We start from the raw sequence: 20220 nt of genomic DNA on the forward strand, positions 1-20220 counted from the left end.
AGTATTTTGTGTTATTTGAGACAGAAACTCAGCCACAGGTAGTCCTGAGCTGGGCATGTTCCCAAAAATATTTCAAAACTGACCGTCATTGAAGTCAGAGAGCTAATCAAACCACTGTCCTCTGAAGGAGCAGCAGGTGTTTGGAACGGCTGAGCCATCTCTCCTGTGCTAGAAACTTTAAAGCATCTTGAGGGCTAAAGAAGTGACTGGGTAGTCCAACACTACTAACTACTAACAAGCACAAGGCCTGTGTTCAGTCCCTATAACCACAGGAAAGGAAGAAAAAGTAGCTTTGGGGAAATAAAAAATTTTAACACAGCATACCATAAAGCATAGGAGGAGGCTGGCGATGGGCAGCTGAGCAGGTAAGAGTGCCCGCGGAGTAAGCATGGCATCTGCAATTCAAACCCCTGGCACGTGTACAAAAAGCATGCAAGTAGCATGCCCCAGTACTGAGAGGAGTGGAGACAGGAGGATCACCGAGGCTTCCTGACTGCCAGCCTAGCCCTATGTTCTGATGAGTAACCCTGTCTCAAGGGAATAAGGTAAAGAATGACAGGGAAGAACACCTGACATCCTCCTCTGCACACAGGCACATAGGCAGACGCATGGCCACATCCACATGTGCACATACAGCACACACACAGACACACACACTATAACACACACCACAGACACACACATTGTAACACACAAACACACACACCACAGACACACACACCACACACACACACTATAAAACACAACACACACATACACACACACACACACATACACACTCATGCATGCACACATGTGCTATGAAAGATCGGTGAAAGCACTACAGAGCATGAAGTTGTGGAAGACTCAGAAAGCAGCTGAATTAAAGACACCAGAACTTTCCTAAATCTTCCTGAGCCCGGGGCAACCATCAGATGTGCGGCTGCTGGAAAAGTTGCAGGGGTGTGTGTGTGTGTGTGTGTGTGTGTGTGTGTGTGTGTGTGTGTTGAGGCAGAGAGAACAACTGTAAACAATAGGCAGTGACCAAGAGAAAGCCAGAAATACCGAACTTTAGATTTGTAAAAGAAACAAAAGACTGCCAGGGGAGGTGGCGGGGCAAGTCTTTAATCCCAGCACTAGGGAGGGAGGGGGAGGCAGATGGATCTCTGTGAGTTCAAAGGCAGCCTGGTCCATAGAGCAAGTTCCAGGACAGCCAGGGCTACACAGAGAAACAAAGACAAAAGAAGAGGGGGAGGAGGAGAGGGGGGGGGGAGAGAGAGAGAGAGAGAGAGAGAGAGAGAGAGAGAGAGAGAGAGAGAGAGAGAGAGAGAGAGAGGCTAACAGACTAGGCAACAATAGAGAAGGCAAAAATTCCTCTCCCTGGGGCTTTGAGCGGAAGAACAAAGGGAGCCTTGGCGGAATTCCACAGATGCACAATTTGTAGCCTGCAAAAATGCGGACAGATTGTGATCTGAGCAGCAAACAGACCCTCAGGAAGACCCCTGTGCTCTACAGCTTCCTCACTGGTGCTAGGTGTGGGAACAGCTTAAGACAGATCTTACCATCAACCCTTCTGGTTCTGCAAAAGCCTTTGCCTTTTTAAAAGACAGTTCCATGCTCTCACTGCGTTGCTGAACCTACACACGGAGAATCCTGACATCAGTTCAATCCTGCAGCAGTCACAGAGGCATGCGCACATCGGCTGCAAAAGGCACTTCCTGGTCTGACCTGTTTGGGCTTCAGAGAGAACCTTAGTACCTCCCAGTTCCTCCCCGCCATATCCTAAATAAATAAGCCTGAGGCAGAAGTGTCTCCTCTGTAAGGCTCCCCCCACCCCCACCCCCGCCATTTCCTGCTTTCGAACTCTTCTCTCTCCTTCCCCTCACCGCTCTCAGTCATTTTTGTCCGATACTGGATACTGTTTCACTGCTTTCCTCTCACTACAGCTCCTGGAACCTTCAACCCATACCTTTCCCTTCCTGTCTAGCTTATTCCCATGCTCTTTTAAGTGCTGAATCAATACTTTCATTTTTCTTAATTATTAAAAACAATCCTAGTTTGTTCTATACTGACCTAAGTTCCCTTTTCTATCCATGTTGGGGGTATAAATGGTTTTAACTGTTTGGGGCTTTTCTTCCCTATAGTCTAAATACCCAGTTTGTTTATGAGTTCTTGTAGTAGCAATCTGCTTTCTGTCCTTTAAGAAGTCAAGAAAAGCCTGGCGGTGGTGGCGCATGCCTTTAATCCCAGCACTTGGGAGGCAGAGCCAGGCAGATCTCTGAGTTCGAGGCCAGCCTGGGCTACAGAGTGAGTTCCAGGAAAGGTGCAAAGCTACACAGAGAAACCTTGTCTTGAAAAAACCAAAAAAAAAAGTCAAGAAAAGTGAGAACTCAAGACAATGACCCGCTAAACAGAAGCCCTCATAAAACTCGAGGAATTCTCATCCCAGCAAACACACTATGGATGTAGAAATAAATTAATATAAAGAAGCAAGATGATGTACCTGTTATGATTTATTACACGGGCCCCCACCCCCGCCCCGTGGGTATCCTGGGAGTGCAGGAAACCATGCTGGCATCCTGGGCAGATGCAGGCTGGTGGGCAACCCACTCCATGCCAGCATGGCGACGGGTGGACATTCACACCCCAGATGCTACATCTGCATGGGGAATTTATTATAATAGAGAGATGAAGAGGTTGAAAGGGAGACAGAGAGAGAGAAGGGGGGGTCAAGGGATGCACACCTTGTGGAAGTGGAGGGGGAGAGAAGCAGAAGAGAGAAGACACATGGGCAGAGTTTGAGGCGGGATCAGAATATTAACAATACCTTCCCCAAATGCTTGTAGCTTTTCTACAACCAAACCCAGAAATCATTGAAATGACAGGCAACGAATTCAAAAGCCTGCTTTTTGTAATGATCAGTTACCACACAGGGTACACAGCTAGACAGAGGAATAAAATCAAGACACCAGTCCAAATCTTGGATAAGAAATTCACAAGGAGCCGGGCAGTGGTGGCGCATGCCTTTAATCCCGGACAAGAACCAAAACTATACAGAGAAACCCTGTCTGGAAAAACCAAAAGAAAAAAAGAAAGAAAGAAAAAAGGAAAGAAAGCAAGAAATTTACCAAGAAAGCATAATTTTTTTGGGAAAAAAAATTAAACCACAAGGGGCTAAGGAAAAGGCTCAGTGGGCAAAACTGCTTGTCTCTTGAATGAAAATGAGGACACAACCCCTCCCATGTATGGTTGAGGAGGTTTTATTAAAGATTTATTAAAGATGGTATTGTAGATATAAGGAAGAGAACAGCCAGAGGCATCTGGAAGAGTCCAGACTGAACATGACCAGCAGAATAGCCTGGGACATGAGGCTAGAGACAGAAGAGGGGAGGAAGTGGGGGGGGGGGGGAGAGACAAGTAGACCAAGAGGCCCGGAGTAGCTGACTAGCCAGGAACCAAGGGTGAAGGGTGAAGGGTTTATTTACCAGGCGGACACTTCCGCCTAGCCATTTCCGGATCAAAGCGTCTGTTGTAGCCAGGATACCCGGCAGACCCGGACATCTCCGCCTAGCAAGTTCCGGGCCAAGGGGTCTCGCGTGATCAGGGTCCATGACATTACATGGTCACGTAAGCGCGCAACATGACCATGTGATCTACGCACACTCGTGGAGTAGTGACGTGACCTGGCCATGCCCCCAGCCGGTTTTAAAGTGGAGCGCCATGCTTCCTAGTTCCCTCTTCTCCATGCACGAGTCTCTCCCACAGGCCTGCACTCTCTATCCCTTTATTTCTAATAAACTCTTATAAGCGGATTCTGTCGTGTTTCGTGACGTTTCTTTGCAGGGTAAGAACACAACGCAGCTAAATAACTAACAAAGGGGCCAAGAGAACCAAAGATGGCATGTAACCAAAATGTCTAAGTTATATAAGAATCAGAAGCTGGGGGAAGGGAAGCCCAGCCCCTGGGCTGGAGAGGTTTGGGGTGGAGGTCAGGGTGAGAAGAGATGGGAGGAACCACACACAGGTCCTGAGTGAGATTTGACGCAGGTTTCTTTGGGATCAGACATTCCAGCCTTGTGTTGATAAGGGGTCATGTAACAGTCTCTTCTATAACTGCCTCTGAGCTGAAATCGTGACATTGTTGTCCGGGGGAGCCTGGGAAGGCTGGAATGTTGGTCAAAGCCAGGAAGAGAGAGAGGAACACAGGCTGGGAGACACCTGTTTCCCTGGATGCCCAGCTTCTGTGGAACCACCTGGGGTTAGTGAAGTGCAGGCTGCTTTGGGGAAGCCTGGGGTGCAGTTTCTGAAGGGACAGCTGAGGCTGGCACATTGTAGGCAGTTTTGGAGCAGTCTGCAGTTCATTGGAAATCTGCTAGGACAGATAGAGATTAGGGACAGAAGGTAGAGTTAAGGAACTTAGGGGAATATTTTTATCTTGGGTGTACATCTGAAACTTCCAGCCCATGGTCCTGGCAGTTGGTGGGGCAGAATAGGGGAGGGGAGTCCCAAGACCAGGGGAAAAAGAGAAATCCTACCCTTGAGAAGAGGCAAGTGGGGAAACTCAGGCTGTTGATTGACGAGTACTTCTCTGGGGTCCATTTGACCTGTGAGAGATGGATCCAAGTCTCAACTCCTGAAGCTTACAAGAAATTTTTTAAGTTTACAAAAAGAGATAAAAAGTGTTATATATATTAGCATTAACACTGTTTGTAATCTATACTGAAATCTTTTTTTGTAGAAAAAGCAGTAGAGCCAGGTGGTGGTGGCTCACACCTGTAATCCCAGCACTCGGGAGGCAGAGGCAGGTGGATCTCTGTGAGTTCGAGGCCAGCCTGGTCTACAGAACTAGTTCAGGATAGGCTCCAAAACTACAGAGAAACCCTGTCTTGAACCACCACCCCCCCCCCACACACACACACACACACAAAAGCAGAATCATGACTTTGAGTCATTAAAAAAAAGCTTGGGGATCCAAAAAATATTATTCGGAGTTAAAAGCATGAACACTTCCCCTATGCATCCAGAGGGTTGGAGATATAGATTGAACAGTGGTGTTTTTAGCACAATTGAGAGGCACTTTTAAAGTCTATACTTAGAAGACAACCAAAGGAAATTTCAATTTCCGAGCTTGTGACTGTGGTAATAGTAGCAGTGCTTTCCCAGATTAATATAATAGATTAATAGCCTCGTAGAACTGCATTGATTAATGTCAAAACTCTAAACTTTGGAGGACTTAGTATGACAGACTAGAGAGGGAGAGAAATCTGAAACAGTTCTCATTTTTTACATACCTTAAATCACTTCCTTAGACCTTTACAATGCGCATTTCTTTCTTAGACCTCACAAGTTACACTTTAAACCTTTTCTTTCATCTAGTTACTTACCATGAGACAGGGGTGGTTGATTCCTGAGAGCAGGCATTGTGAAGCAAGTTACTTTAAATAAAGGAATTGGTAAAAAGTTACATTGAACCCAGGTTTCTGAGTTTAGCTCTTTCACCATGAAGTCGGCCCCAAGGGTGAACTGTACTGTCTGCTTTTCTTAGGAAGAGACTTAGTAGCTCTAGAAAAGTGAGGCCTGGCTTACATTTGAAATGAACCGAGTGGGTGGCTGCAGCCTTAGGGAAGGAGTTGGGGGCGACAGTTAAACGGACAAAGCTACAGTTAGCTGTCAGAACCATCAGAGATCCCAGAAAGGGGAATTACCGCAGGAGGTATAATCCCAATAGCTTCTGTACCAATTAAAATGACATAGACCTACTGCTACCTGGACAGTTGACGTAGGCTTCTGTGGTGGACAGTTACTCTAGGCTCCCGTAGTCACAATGGCTTCAAGGAGTGGGTGGGAGACAAAGGTCATAGGTCTTCTGGCCACCACACGGAACAGTATTACATTGTCAGCTGCTGCACAAGACAGCATTAAACTTTTGGCTGCCAGACCCAGAAGGTCTCAGAGATTTTCCTGTGGAGGAAGTACTTGGGAAAACTGAACCACCTTGGCAAGGCAAAAGAGGGCAGGCAACCCAACAGTGTGCACAGTTCAAGCAGGGCCCTGGTGATAGGCAAGGCATGGGGTCTTTGACAAGTGGTCAGAATTACCACAGTCCAGGTGGAGTCATCTGTGTCCCATCATCTTCTTTGGAGACCTTAGGGTTGCTGTTAGGAGCTGGCAATTTTGTCTGTCACAGGAAGCTTTTTCATTAAGCATTTTTAATATCATATTCAGAAGATCTCTAAAGAGCTTAAGGACCTTTATCTATTAAGTATATCTGATTTTAAACAAACTATACTTGTTTTTAGTCACTTGTTTTAGGCTTAACCTTGAAAACAATATATAGGAGGCTAAGTAAAGTTTGTCGTTGTAAATGGAATACATTTGTACTTGGCACATCTAAGAGCATAGTTCTGAGCACATTAAAGAATTTGCTCTTTTATAGAGTGACTGGGCATTAACTTGCAGGTCTTAATTATCTTTAGCAGATTACAACAAATTAGTAGCTTATGTAAGACTAAGATTTTACAGCTTTATCCATGTTAACTTGAGCCCTAAATATTTGAATTGAAGAATTAATTGAAGCTCCTTTATCATCAAAATAAAACTTTAAACCATAAATACAGTCCATTGAGAGACTGAGGACTTAACTTTTTTGATCTTTTCATAATGCACCATTACAGAATATCAGTATTTTGTGAGACTCAGTTTATCCAAATAATATCCAAATATTAACAAAGCTAGCAAAGAAGCTACACATCTATCTTTAAGTCAGTTACTATTAACATCAGGAGATAGACCTTAGGAATTTATAAACCTTATTTATCAAACATATGTTTAAGACAGGGTTTCTCTGTGTGGTTTTGGTGCTTGTCCTGGAACTCACTCTGTAGCCTACTCAGACTGGCCTCGAACTCACAGAGATCTGCCTGCCTCTGCTTCCTGAGTACTAGGATTAAAGGCATGCACCACCACCACCCAGCCATATGTTCTTTCTTATACAAAAATTTTTTTGAAGTCTGGTGTTGAATAGTTAGCAAAGACATACATCTCTAAGTCAGTTTCTGTTAACCTAGGAACACCTGTATAACCTTAGGAATTTTTTTTTTCTGGAGCTGAGGACTGAACCCAGGGCCTTGTGCTTGCTAGGCAAGCACTCTACCACTGAGCTAAATCCCTAACCCCGGAATTTTTTATCATACAAAAATCTATCCTATTCCAAAATATTTTGGAGACCTGTCATTACCTCTTTAGTTCAAAAGGAGACAGATACAGTGATAAGCAGAGGGCTCAGTTGGACTGAGAAGTTTCATAACTGCTGTTTAGTTGGTTTAAACCATGTATTCATTTTAACCAAGATAGTGTGAAGCTCTATGACATGGTACATTTTAACCTTAGTAAAGATGGCTGCCAGTCACAGGGCTGCTTCCATCCTAACGAGGTCATCGGCCAAGATAGAGGCAGGTCACATGGTTGCTATTTAAAAACATCTATTTTTCTAAAGAGGAGTTGAATTCAAGTAACATACAAAGCACATAGATGTATTTTCCTAAATAAGAGTTGAATCACATATTGGAAATTAAGATTCAACCTTTTGTTACAAGTTTTAAGCTAACTTTTTTGTTACAGATTTTACAGATTCTTTAACCACACCCAATGAACTTATACATTCTGAGCTAAAGAATGTTCAAATAAGAGTCTTCAGGGCTGGAGTGATGGCTCAGCGGTTAAGAGCACTGACTACTCTTCCTAAAGGTCCTGAGTTCAATTCCCAGCAACCACATGGTGGATCACAACCACCTGTAATGAGATCTGGCGCCCTCTTCTGGCACATGCAAGTACACATGTAGACAGAACACTATACATAGTAAATAAATAAACCTTTTAAAAAAAATGAGAGTCTTTAAAGATGTCTTGAGAGGCCAACACAGGGAAAGTTTAGACATAAAAGATTTTCAAGAGCAGAAAGTTGAAAACCCTTAGAAATAAGAGACTTTGGGGAGTGTAGAGCAGAGAAAGCTTAGATATAAGAGATTTGGGGACCATTTGTTTGTGCATGGCAGAAGTTGTTACAATTTGGGAGAATCTGAAAATCCAGTGTGTCAGTTTTGGCCGTTGATCTGTATGGAGACCAATCCATTTACAGTAAGGTATCAAGGCTGTGGTAAAATCTCTAAGTCTGAGGAGTAACAGAAAAAAAGGGCTTTACACCTGAGGGAGGATTCCAACATCATAGAGGACAAAAGGGCACAGAGAAGCTATGGGACCCCAGCTCCTAGAGGGAGGCGAGGAAACTCAAGGAAGAAGCTGAGAAAAAAAAGAGACTGGAGGGTGGCGTCCAGGGTGTCCTCAACCAGACTGAAAGACTTGTCAGAGAAATGTCCCAAATCACAGAGGAGAGGCATCCCTTTCCACGTCCTAGGGGCCCAGTAGGGTGAGAGGAGCTTCCTGGCTCCTATTTGCAACCCTTTCCCCTCACAGCTACATTGGCTATCCCTCCTGGGCCCATACATGTTGACCCTTTTCCCTCAAGGCTCCTAGCTTCCTAGGAACTGCCTGCTCCGTCCCCCAGCTTCTCCATGCCCTACTGGATTTCTACAATATCAGAGTCCTCCCTGGGGCAGAATTCCTAATCTGCAACCCTCTTCTCCGTCTCTCAGCTCCCTCTTGGAGCTCACAGGAACCCTCTCTCTGGTTTGTTTTAAAGCCCTTTTGTAATAATGGTAGACAATGCAGGCTGACACTGACCAGCAGAGGAGGAGAGATGAGTGGTTAGAGCAGGTAGAGGAGAAAACAGCTGAAGAGGTAGACTGAGAGAGGCTTTTGAGGAGAGGGAGGGTTCCAATTGAGGGTGGCAGGTAAATGTCTTAGTAGAGAGTGGCCCACATGGTGGGGCCCCAAGTAGGCAAGGAGAGACATAGATTGTTGAGCAGGAGGAGAGAAGAAGTGGGTGAAGAGTCAGACTCTAAAACTTGGATGAAATATGGTGGAGGGTAGAAGCCAGCAGAAACAAATAACCCATACACCTTAGGCAAGTCAAGTCCGCAGCTCTGTTCAGAGCCTGAGTCCCTTGGAAGGGAACTCGCAGATGCCATTCCTGGAGTTTGGGCACCAGATGGATTAAAAATGAGGAAATGATTGCTTGATTGCTCCAAGGTTTGGTTGAGGAGAAGGGTTGTACTGTAGATATGAGGAAGAGAACAGCCAGAGGCATCTGGAAGAGTCCAGACTGAACCTGGCCAGGAGAATACGAGAGGAGCGAGGGAGTGAGAGCAGGAGAGGGAAAGGAGAGAGAGGAGCCAGGGGACAGGAGAACCAAGAGAGCATGTAGCCAAAATGGCTGAGTTAATGGGAATCAGAAGCTGGGGGAAGGGAAGCGAATTACCCTGGGTAGGTTTAGGGTAGGGGTGGGGTAAGAAGTGATTACTAGAAGGAGCCACGGGTAATTAGTTAGCCTAGCCCTGGGTTTTTTGGAATCAGATACCTCCAAGCCTGCTGACCTGAGTTTGATCCCTAGGACTCATATGGAAGGAAAGAAGCATCTACCACAAGTAATCCTCTGACCTCTACACATGCATTATCACACACACACTCATACACACACACACACACACACACACACACACACACACACACACACACAAGTAAACAAATGTAATATTTTTAAAATAAAATCTAAAGCATAAATCTTGAAAAAAAAGTTCAAAACATCAACTTTTTTTTTTTTTTTCAAGATAGGGTTTCTCTGTGTAGCTTTGGCACCTTTCCTGGAATTCACTCTGTAGACCAGGCTAGCCTTGAACTCACCGCCCGGCCTCAAAACATAGAATTTTTAAAATTCAATGAAAAGTATCATCAGTTGACTATATCAGCAGAAGAAATAATAATAGGGCCTGAAAGCAAGATCAAAGGACTATTGCATTCAGATGCCATAAAGGGAAAGGAAAAAAAGAAAAAACAACAACTAGCGATTATGACCACTTTAAAGAATTCTGAGACACAATTAAAAGATCAAACTTGCCAGGCGGTGGTGGGCACCTTTAATTCCAGCACTCAGGAGGCAGAGCCAGGCGAATCTCCATAAGTTCAAGGCCAGCCTGGTCTACAGAGTGAGATCCAGGACAGGCACTAAAACTACACAGAGAAACCCTGTGTGTGTGGGGGGGGGGGCGGGGGATCAAACTTAAAACTCTTCAGGGTTGAAGAAGGAGCTAGAATAGAAACAATAACACCTACATACTCTGTGAAATTAGAGCAGAAAACCCCCAAGCATGGGCATCCACACAGTGTTGGGCTTGGGGTCTCTCAATAATGGGGGACAGACCACCAAAATCTATTAAATCAGAAGCAAACTTTATTCCAGAAAAAAACAAAGAAAAATAAAATTTTAAAAATGTCACCACAGGGCACAAAGTTTATCAGCTAACTAAGACCACAGCCAGAGTTTGGATTTTAAGGCTGTGGCAGTTGGAGGGGGGTTATGAGCCCCTTTTTATAGTAAGGAGAATGGCATTAGGCACAGAGTGCATGCTAGGAGTCACGTGGATACATCAGGCATAGGATGCATGCTAGAAGTCCCGTAGAAACAACTATTAAAAGTTAACTTTGGTCCAGGCAGTTGTTGGCTATAAGGGGCAAGGGGGTTAAAGGTTAACCCCTGGCTGTTGACAGAGGAGCTGGCTGTAAAGCAGACAGCCATTGTTAGCAGTTAACCTTTAGAGCGGATGACTGTCAGTTTCCATTTCTTTTCTTTTTGTTTGTTTGGTTTGGTTTTTCAAGACAGGGTTTCTCTGTAGCTTTGGAGCCTGTCCTGGACTAGCTCTGTAGACCAGGCTGGCCTCGAACTCACAGAGATCTGCCTGCCTCTGCCTCCCGAGTGCTGGGATTAAAGGTGTACGCCACCACCGCCCAGCCAGTTTCCAGTTCTTAAGCTTATAATTTGAAATGTCTATATTCCTGGACCCTTCAAGAGAACATGCACAAGTCATACCACAGTTAAAGAAAGGAGATTGAAAGCTGCAAACCAGAAGGTCAGACAAAGGGCTGACAAGATGGCTCAGTAAGTGAAGGAGCTTGCCACCAAGCCTGCCTTGGGTTCAATTCCTACAGTGAAAGAAGAGAACTGACTCCAGCAGGTTTTCTAACCTCCATGTGCATCCATGCATTCACACTCACTTACACACACATTATACACAAACATACAATAATAAATAATGTAAAAAAAATACATTATCCAGGGACTGAGTATAGAGGGCATGAGGTTTTTCCACTCACAGATCAGCACTGGAGAAACCAGGAATATTAAATACATAAGGTTGTCTCTCCAATGGGAGGGATGTATGTATACCTGTTTCCACCCACAAGGCTAGGAATGGATGTAGTTAATAGCCTGGTGATCTGTGCTATCTGTAGGCCAGGTCTCACCCAACCCCCCCAGACTGTTATGTTCACCCCAGACTCTTCCTCCCTAAACACCTTTATCCTGCCCATTGTTTCTCAGTCAACAGAACCCGTCCTTATGGAGGAGCTCACCTGTCCTTTACAAAAGATCTGTGCAAAAGACATACTTTACAAAAAGGTTTCGATGTAGCCATGCCTTAAGAATTATCATAATTATCACCAAGAAACTGTTTTTCCAAAGTTGTACTGTACTTAAATATGACTAAAACAAACTGCCCCATGTCAGTCAGACTCAACACCAGCTAAGTCATTTTGAACCGGATTTCCTTCTTGCCTCACATGGATCATTATTCTGCTGGCCATAGTGTTGACGGAGACACCCACAACTGTCACCCAATGTGAAGGGCTCAACCCTTAGGGAAGGTAAGAAAAGTTTTCTCTAAAGAAGGAAGGAAGGAAGGAAGGAAGGAAGGAAGGAAGGAAGGAAGGAAGGAAGGAAGGAAGGAAGGAAGGAAGGAAGGAAGGAAGGAAAGCTTTCTTTAAATAGAAATAAGGGGGAAATAAGGAGTAGGAATTAAGTCCTCTTGCCCAAGGGTTCACAATCATAAGTGAGAGAGTGGAATTAATATGGGTTCTTCTCAGTCCTCTGAGATTAAAAAACAAGTATACAATTATTGACCTGTTAAGATCCAATGGAGCAAAATATTCAGAGCAACAGCTCTGCAGCTTTCTACACATAGGAACTGCGTAAGAAGGGACCATGAAAAGGGGGTAATAAAATCCCTGTCAGTTATTTTACAAGCTAGAGTATGGTGATGTATTGCTTGGACCCTCTCAGGAGAAAAAAAGGGGGGAGGGCATCCTGCAGGATACATCTTGGCAGGTTGGGCTGAGTGGACTCCAGTGCTGCTCAGCTTCAGGCCAGCTCTGCCATTCAGTGATCGCCCTCTCAAGGATCCCACTGGAACTCAAAGACCTCTGGCCCCAAAGCCCTGTCTGCTCCCTGGGTTTGGCTGAGCTCAGAGCAGCCTCTGATGAGTCCCAGCAACTGGGGAATGAGGACTAAGCTCCTGCAGTCTGGGCTAGGGCTTGGTTGCCCCAGGGCATAGTTTTTGTTGGTCTTCCTCACAGCAGGAATAACTCAGTACAAACTGATCAATGGTCCTGTCATGTGGAAAAATTAAAACAGGCCCAACTTCTAGTACACCAACAATTACAACTAAGACATGATGCACCTGAGCTGGTGCCATTTAAATTTCCTTAGGTATTTGTCATTCAGGGCACGGATGACATTCTCTTCTCCTACTCTAATCAATGCTTAAATGAATGCTTAACTTGCATGGTAAACAATCTAAAAGAGAAAAATGTTAAATTTGGGGCCATGCCAGTCTCTGATCTGCCTATCCCTACTGAGAATTTGGCTCGGCCCTTTAAGTTGCTTTCCAGAGAATCTCAGTTAAATTCTATAAGAAATGGAATACCTGAAGCAGAGCGGGTTCCTAGCTTATTAATAAATAGCTCATAGAATTAATCCCTTACTGGTAAAAAGCCTGCAAAAATTACTGTGCTGCTCTATAAAATGCAGGTTGATTATTTGTTCCACACTAATAATTGGCAGGTTGCATGAGCATGTTATTCAAGAGCTATAGATAACTACTACCCAAAAGATCCCCCTTTAAGATCTGTTTGTTTTATGTATATGAGTGCTCTATCTGCATGTACACCTTGATGCCAGAAGAGGGCATCAGATCCCACTATAGATGGTTGTGAGCCACCATGTGGGTGCTGGAAATTGAACTCAAGACCTCTGGAAGAGCAATCTCTCCAGCCTGCTTGAGATTCTTTTTTTTAAGCTACTTCATGGGTATTTTCTAAAATTACATCTAAAAATCCTATAGAGCTTGCTTTTAATGCTTTTACAGAATTCTTCAAAGGGACAAGACCCTTATGTCTATAACTGAGACTAGATGCTTTCCCTGCTGATGCCTGGTCAAATTATGTATCCATCCAGTGTAGCTAGAGTTTTCCTGCCTTGCCCACAGTCAGGACAAATCTCTGTCACCCGCCAGTCCCACAGCCGCTCAGACCCAACCAAGTAAACACAGAGACTTATATTGCATAGAAACTGTATGGCCGTGGCAGGCTTCTTGCTAACTGTTCTTATAGCTTAAATTAATCCATTTCCATAAATCTATACCTTGCCACGTGGCTGGTGGCTTACCGGCATCTTCACATGCTGCTGGTCATGGCGGTGGCTGCAGTGTCTCTCTGCCTCAGCCTTCCGCTTCCCAGAATTCTCCTCTCTCCTTGTCCCACCTACTTCCTGCCTGGCCACTGCCAATCAGTGTTTTATTTATTGACCAATCAGAGCAATTTGACATGTAGACCATCCCACAGCAATCCAGTGATGTACTCACAGCATTAGCAAAATAAGGAATTTTATCTTGTCTTTTACATCAAAATTGAAGACTTCCTTATTTCAGGCCTTTTAGGCACTGAGAAACCAAGCCACGTAGATTCCACTGTATTTATAATTACTAAAACTTCACTTTTCACTTTTGTATTTTGGTACATCGTAACAAAAATTTTAAAATAAGCTTGGGATGAATTTTAAAAGTAAAATAGGAGTAAATAGGAATTAAGAAAATTTTTTTTAAATATTTCTTCTGAATAATTGGTAGCCAAGAAATGCAAACATAATTGCATGTTTCTCAAATTCCCATGGAGGCCAAAGGCAGTTAAACCAAAAATGCAATCAGTAGGAATTTGCTACCATAGATTATTTGTTGTTCAAGTATAATCTTGGTTGTCAACAATTCCCTGGCATGTGTTACTTTAATGTGTCAGATTTTTCTCACACTATTGATGATCAAATTAATGATTTACATAAAGAGATAGACAAAATCTCTCAAGTAACTTTAAATGTAACCATGAATGGCCATCACGGTTTAGAAGGCTTCCCCTCTCCTTGGTCCTCTGTTAGCTAATGTTACCATTCTCTCATGCTCTCTATTTTGATTAGACTAGCTATGGAGGCAATGCATTCAACTATGGCCTCTATTACGGCCACTATCCTTTCTTTAAAAACTTAGAAGTGGGGCTGGAGAGATGGCTTAGAGGTTAAGAGCACTGACTGCTCTTCCAGAGGTCCTGAGTTCAATTCCCAGCAACTACATGGTGGCTCACAACCACCTGTAATGAGATCTGGTGCCCTCTTCTGGCCTGCAGTCATATATGCTGCATACATAATAAATAAATAAATCTTTAAAAAAAAAAAAAAACTTAGAAGTGGGGAGATGCAGAAGGTCCCAAATCCTTATGCTCACAAATCAGCTCTCCTCGAAAACCAGGAATGTTCAATATGCAGGGTTGTCTCTGCAATGGAAGTGTTGTATTCCTGTTTCTGCCCCCAAAGGCTGGGAAAAGATGTAGTTAATAGCCTGGTGATGTGTAATATCTATAGGGCTAGGCCTAACTCAGATCTCTCAGACTGCTATGTTTAACCCAGACTCTTCCTCCCTAGACCTCTATCCTGTACATTGTTTCTCAGTCTATAGAACCTGTCATTATGGAAAAGGCCACATGTATTCTGCAAAAGAGTTTCCATGTAGTCATGCCTTAAGCATTATTGTGATAACTGTTACCAGGACACTGTTTTTCCAAAGTTGTATACTGTACTTAAATATGACTAGAATAAACTGCTCAGGGTCAGACTCTAGAAGTCTGAACCAACACTGGCTAACTAAGTTGTGTTGAACCAGACTTACTTCTAGCCTCATGTGGATCTTACTCTGCTGGCCCTGGGGTTTACAGAGACTCCCACAGCTGGGTGTGGTGGTGCACGCCTTTGATGCCAGCACCCAGGAGACAGACAGATCTCTGTGAGTTCAAAGCCAGCCTGATCTACATATCTACATAGTGAGATCCAATCTCAAAAAAAAAAAAAAAAGGAAGATGAAAAGAAAGAAAAGCCGGGCAGTGGTGGCGCACACCTTTAATCCCAGCACTCAGGAGGCAGAGCGGATCTCTGTGAGTTAGAGGCCAGCCTGGACTACAGGGTGAGTTCCAGGAAACGCACAAAGCTACACAGAGAAACTCTGTCTGGAAAAACCAAAAAAAGAAAGAAGAGAGAGAGAGAGAGAGAGAGAGAGAGAGAGAGAGAGAGAGAGAGAGAGAGAGAAGAGAAGAGAAGAGAAGAGAAGAGAAGAGAAGAGAAGAGAAGAGAAGAGAAGAGAAGAGAAGAGAAGAGAAGAGAAGAGAAGAGAAGAGAAAAGAAAAATATGTGTGTGTGTGTGTGTTAGTAGAGATGCTGCACATGTATCCCAGCAAAAATGCACGTGTCCCAGGAAAGCTATACTAATAGGGAATAAAGACTCTTCAAGCACAGACTAAAGCGGTTCATGACCACTAAGCCACTAAAGCCAGCACTGCAGAAGATGCTGAAATAATTCTACACACATCGAGGAAGAAAACCAGTCACAATCACAGAGGTTAGGAAAGAATAAATCACATAATGACAGGAGAGAAGCACATGAAAATTTCTGAAAAAGGCCAATAATGAAAATCATTACTTCGTCCAGTTAATAGATGCCAACAAAATGTTTTTTTAACCATGAAACTGCTGAGCATCGTTTACTAAGTAAACCAGGATGTCACTAAGATGAGTGCAGGAAAAAGAAAAAAATTGGGATAATCAACTCAAATCAGGGAACAAGCCAACAAAACCACAAGAATGTGCACTTGCCTCCCAATAATAGCCTTACATTCAAATAGCCATAATTCTTTCATTAAAACATGAAGATTGGGCGAGCAAGATGGCTCAGCGGGTAAAAGCATTTGCCTTCCAACCTGATGACCCGAATTCAATCCCAGATCCCACAGTGGAAGAACTAACTCCTGGAGGTTCTCCTCTGGCTTTCACACACATGTGTAAATGAACATATACCCACATGAATGTACATGTACACATGCACATGCACATACACATACACACACACACACACACACACACGTATGTGCACAAACTCAATGGGCACTGTTGGACCCCAAAGTTTAGGGTCTCAAGTGGGTGCCCCAAGAAACCAGACTCCAGTCCAGTTGATGCAATAGCAGGACGATTTATTAAGCTTCTATATAGAAGGGCAAACTCTGCTCCTAAGAGCAAGAGCCGCATCTTACTGTAGCCACATGGGGGGTTTTAAAGGAAAAACCCACAAAAGCCATAAGATTACAATTCCCATACAATTTCGTTTCACAAGATCATGGTCTGGGTACAGAGTGATCACAGAGGGGGTACAGTTACGTCAACAGGTACATTTTTCCTGAAACCTCACGGGGTGGGGGGTATCAAGGCAGGATTGGAGTTTACACACAGGTCACGGTGGTTTTTCCTGGAACATCTGCAACTATCCCAGTCACAGTTGAGCACATCTCTTAACAGAAATCTCTTTACATTGTTATATGGTTGCAGAGGAGATCGAACAATGGCTAAGTCAGGTTGCCCTTGGAACTAGATTTTTAGTTTCTCATTTCCTGGTGCTTGAAGTTTCTCTTTTCCTGAGGCTTGGGGGTGTAAGCCTGAAGGGCTAGGGTCTTTCCGGCATGTACACACACACACTTAGCTAATTAAATTAGCTAAATTTAGTTATTAAATTGACTAACACTAATGTTAGTTAATTTTGCTAATTAAAAAAATATTAGGTTTTAATTTTTTTTTAATTTTTTTAAAACACAACCTCAGTAAAACCCCCAACTCTATTCCCTACAGACAAAGAGAAGCTTAAACCAGGATTCCTGAGTGTAGATAAGAACTTAGACCCCTTTTCCCCAGGTGGATGTATCTGCTACAGGGACTTTGGAAAACACAGAATCAGGATATTCGACCAAAAGACTAAAAAAAGGGAAGCGGGTTAAAATAAATTATATGGTCTGTGCCTTTAAGAACTAGCCTCACAAAGAAAGGGGAGCACTCCTTCCAACCTCCCTGCTGTGAGTGAGAGATTTGGAAGAGCCTCCCTGGAGGCTTGTAAACTTAGAATTCACCTTGCTTTTACATTCTGTACCTAAAGTCTCCAGTGGTGGCTTTGGGGACGATCTGGGCACAACAAGACCCTGACTCTATTGTCTCAAAAAGGGGGCCTTAGACAAAGATATCTCAATATAGATAGACCCAGGCCAGTTTCAAGTCCCTAGAAATGATGGCGCCAGCCCCAGGAACTCAAAAGAACAAAGTCAGGATGTCTGATGGTAACCTATTAACCACTGTTGTGCCCAGATCGTGACCCCCAGAGAGACCACCAAAGATGAGCATGCCAGAATGCAAAAGCAAGGTTTAATTCTGGATATCCAAAAGCAATACAAGCCTAGGCAGGGACTTCGTCCAATACATCCAACGCAGTGGAGGCTGGAGGAAGTGCCCACCTGTCTGCAAGCTCAGTTTTTAAAGGGAAAAGTCACAAGGTTACATCATTTAGGGGTGCTAGTATGGATACAATTCTGATTGGCTCGCTTCTAGGGACTTCTAGAAATTACTTCTAAGGGAGTGGTTGCCCACTACCATTTCTCATTGGCTGCCCTCAGGTGGGGGCATTTCTGTGATCAGTTACCCTGGAAACCAGGGAGAGGACATTCCATAGTCTGGCAGGCATTACCTCGTGACTATCTTGTGACTGTGAACTTCTACACTTCCTGGTTTCTGGAATCTGAACTGACTGGTTTCAGTAACTAATGGCCTATTCCCAAAAGGAGAAATCTTAGGCCTTAATTTTAGGGTGAAAACATTTTGGTCTTATTTCTAAGATGGCTCATTTTGGTCTCACACCACAAGATGCCCCTCTCCAGAGATAACATGACCAGACCCCGGAGATGAGTTGTAAAACTCCTGACAGGGCAAACAGATAAGCTAGAATAAGATAAAGTCCAGGCCCGGGAAAAACTGGACCAATCAAGGATGGACCTGCACTAACACCCTCCCCTCTAAGAAATTTTATGGGTTTTGCCTATAAAAACTAACTTCCCCAAGAAAGAGGAACTCCTCCCTGCCTCACTTGAGATGACTTGAGATGAGTTCCCTGTCATGACTTGCAGCAGAAGTAAACCTTGTTTTTGCATTCTGGTGTGCTCGTCCTTGGTGGTCTCTCTGGGGGTTACGATCTGGGCACAACAACTGCCTCATTATATTAAAAAAAAATCTCCAACTATTTCCTGTCTAAAGAAGCATCTTCTATTGGCAAAGATACACAGAGACTAAATTCAAAGGACAGAAGAAAAAAAAAAAATTCCAAGGACACAGACTCCAAAAGCAAGCTGAGGTAGTCATACTCAGAGCTGATGAAGGAGAGTTCATGACAAATCACATGATCAACTCAATAGACACAGAACAAAGCTTTGACAAAACTCAGCGCCCTTCATTATGAAAGCCCATCTAAATTGAAACAGGAGGATCGCAGCTCAACATAGGACAGGCTGCCCAGGAGAAATACTCAGATAGGCAACCGTGCAGGAACGGGAGATACTGACACATCTCTGCTAAAATCAGATTGTTCCGGGGTCTGCTGAATACTGTTTCAAAAAGCAAGCCGTGCATGGTGGTACTACAGTCCTAGCATTTGGGAGGCAGAGGTAGGGGAATCTCCCACAGGTCAAGGTCACCCTGGTCTACAAAGTGAGTTCCAGGCTAGCTGCCTACCTAGGCAGACTCTGTATTAAATAAACAAAAGTAAATAAACAAATACAAACAAAGTGTTAAAGTAGCAGGATATAAAATCAGTGTTTTAAAAATCAGTAGTTTTTTTTTAATATATATATATCAACTCCCCTCAGGTTATCCTTAGATCTCCTCACTTCACAACATGTGCATGGCCCCCAATAAAATAAATGAAAACAAAGCTGGGCAGTAGTGGCACACACCTTTAATCCCAGCGCTCAGGAAGCAGAGGCAGAAGATTTATGTGAGTTCAAGGCCAGCCTGGTTTACAGAGTGAGTTCCAAGATAGCCACCAGTGATACACAGAGAAATCTGACAATAAATAATTAATTAATAAAAATAAATAGATAGATAGATAAATAAAGACTGAAAATACCTAATTATAAACTTAAGCAAAGATGTTAAAGACCTCTATATGAAAACTGAGGAACTAAGCTGAAGAAAATACCAGAATATGGAAAATCCTGCCTCACTCATGGACCAACAAAATTAATATTGTCTAAGTGGACATGTTACTGAAAGCAACCAAGCCACAGCAAAATCCTAGTAACTTCCTCTTCACAAAAAAATAGGAAAAAGTGATATTTAAACTCATATGGAAATACAGATCACCAATAGCCAGAGCAATCTTGAGCAGAAAGCAAGGCTGGATGTGTTCCGATCCATGCCTGCAGGGTACGGCAGAAAGAATAACACAGCCAGTGTGGAATGGCATAACAATACACAGAGGACCCTTGAGACAGTTGAGCAGATAATGAATGTATTTGCTGCCACACCTGACAACCTGAGTCTGGTCTCTGAGACACATGTAATGGAAGGAGAGAAGAAATCCCCAAAAGTTTTATCTGTGGCACATGCATGCTTACCTTTTCATATAACATAAAAAATAAGTATTTTTTTTAAGATGCAAAATCAAATGGACTACAAGACCCAGAAATGGGATCCCACATAGCTACAGCCATCAGACTCTTGACAAAGTTACCAAAAACACAGATTAGAGAAAATCTTCCTTAATGAGGAGAGACTGGTGAAGGGTTCACAACACCCCCCCCCCCACGGTCGCATTTACCAGGCGGACACTTCCGCCTAGCCAATTCCGGTCAGGACGGACACCTCCGCCTAGCAAGTTCCGGCCAAGGCATCTC

At 43.6% G+C, this 20220-nt stretch overlaps 1 long non-coding RNA gene across 1 annotated transcript; it reads right to left on the minus strand.

Annotated features, from left to right (window-relative positions):
- Nucleotides 1-1622: 1622 nt before the first annotated feature.
- Nucleotides 1623-5729, minus strand: LOC121832230 (uncharacterized). Its single transcript, XR_006075805.2, has 3 exons — nucleotides 5364-5729; nucleotides 4515-4583; nucleotides 1623-4348 (listed from the first exon to the last, which is right to left on the minus strand). It is a non-coding gene; the product is annotated as an uncharacterized LOC121832230 (long non-coding RNA).
- Nucleotides 5730-20220: the final 14491 nt, after the last annotated feature.

Source organism: Peromyscus maniculatus, chromosome 9 (genome assembly GCF_049852395.1).
Source record: "Peromyscus maniculatus bairdii isolate BWxNUB_F1_BW_parent chromosome 9, HU_Pman_BW_mat_3.1, whole genome shotgun sequence".
Lineage (NCBI taxonomy): Eukaryota > Metazoa > Chordata > Mammalia > Rodentia > Cricetidae > Peromyscus > Peromyscus maniculatus.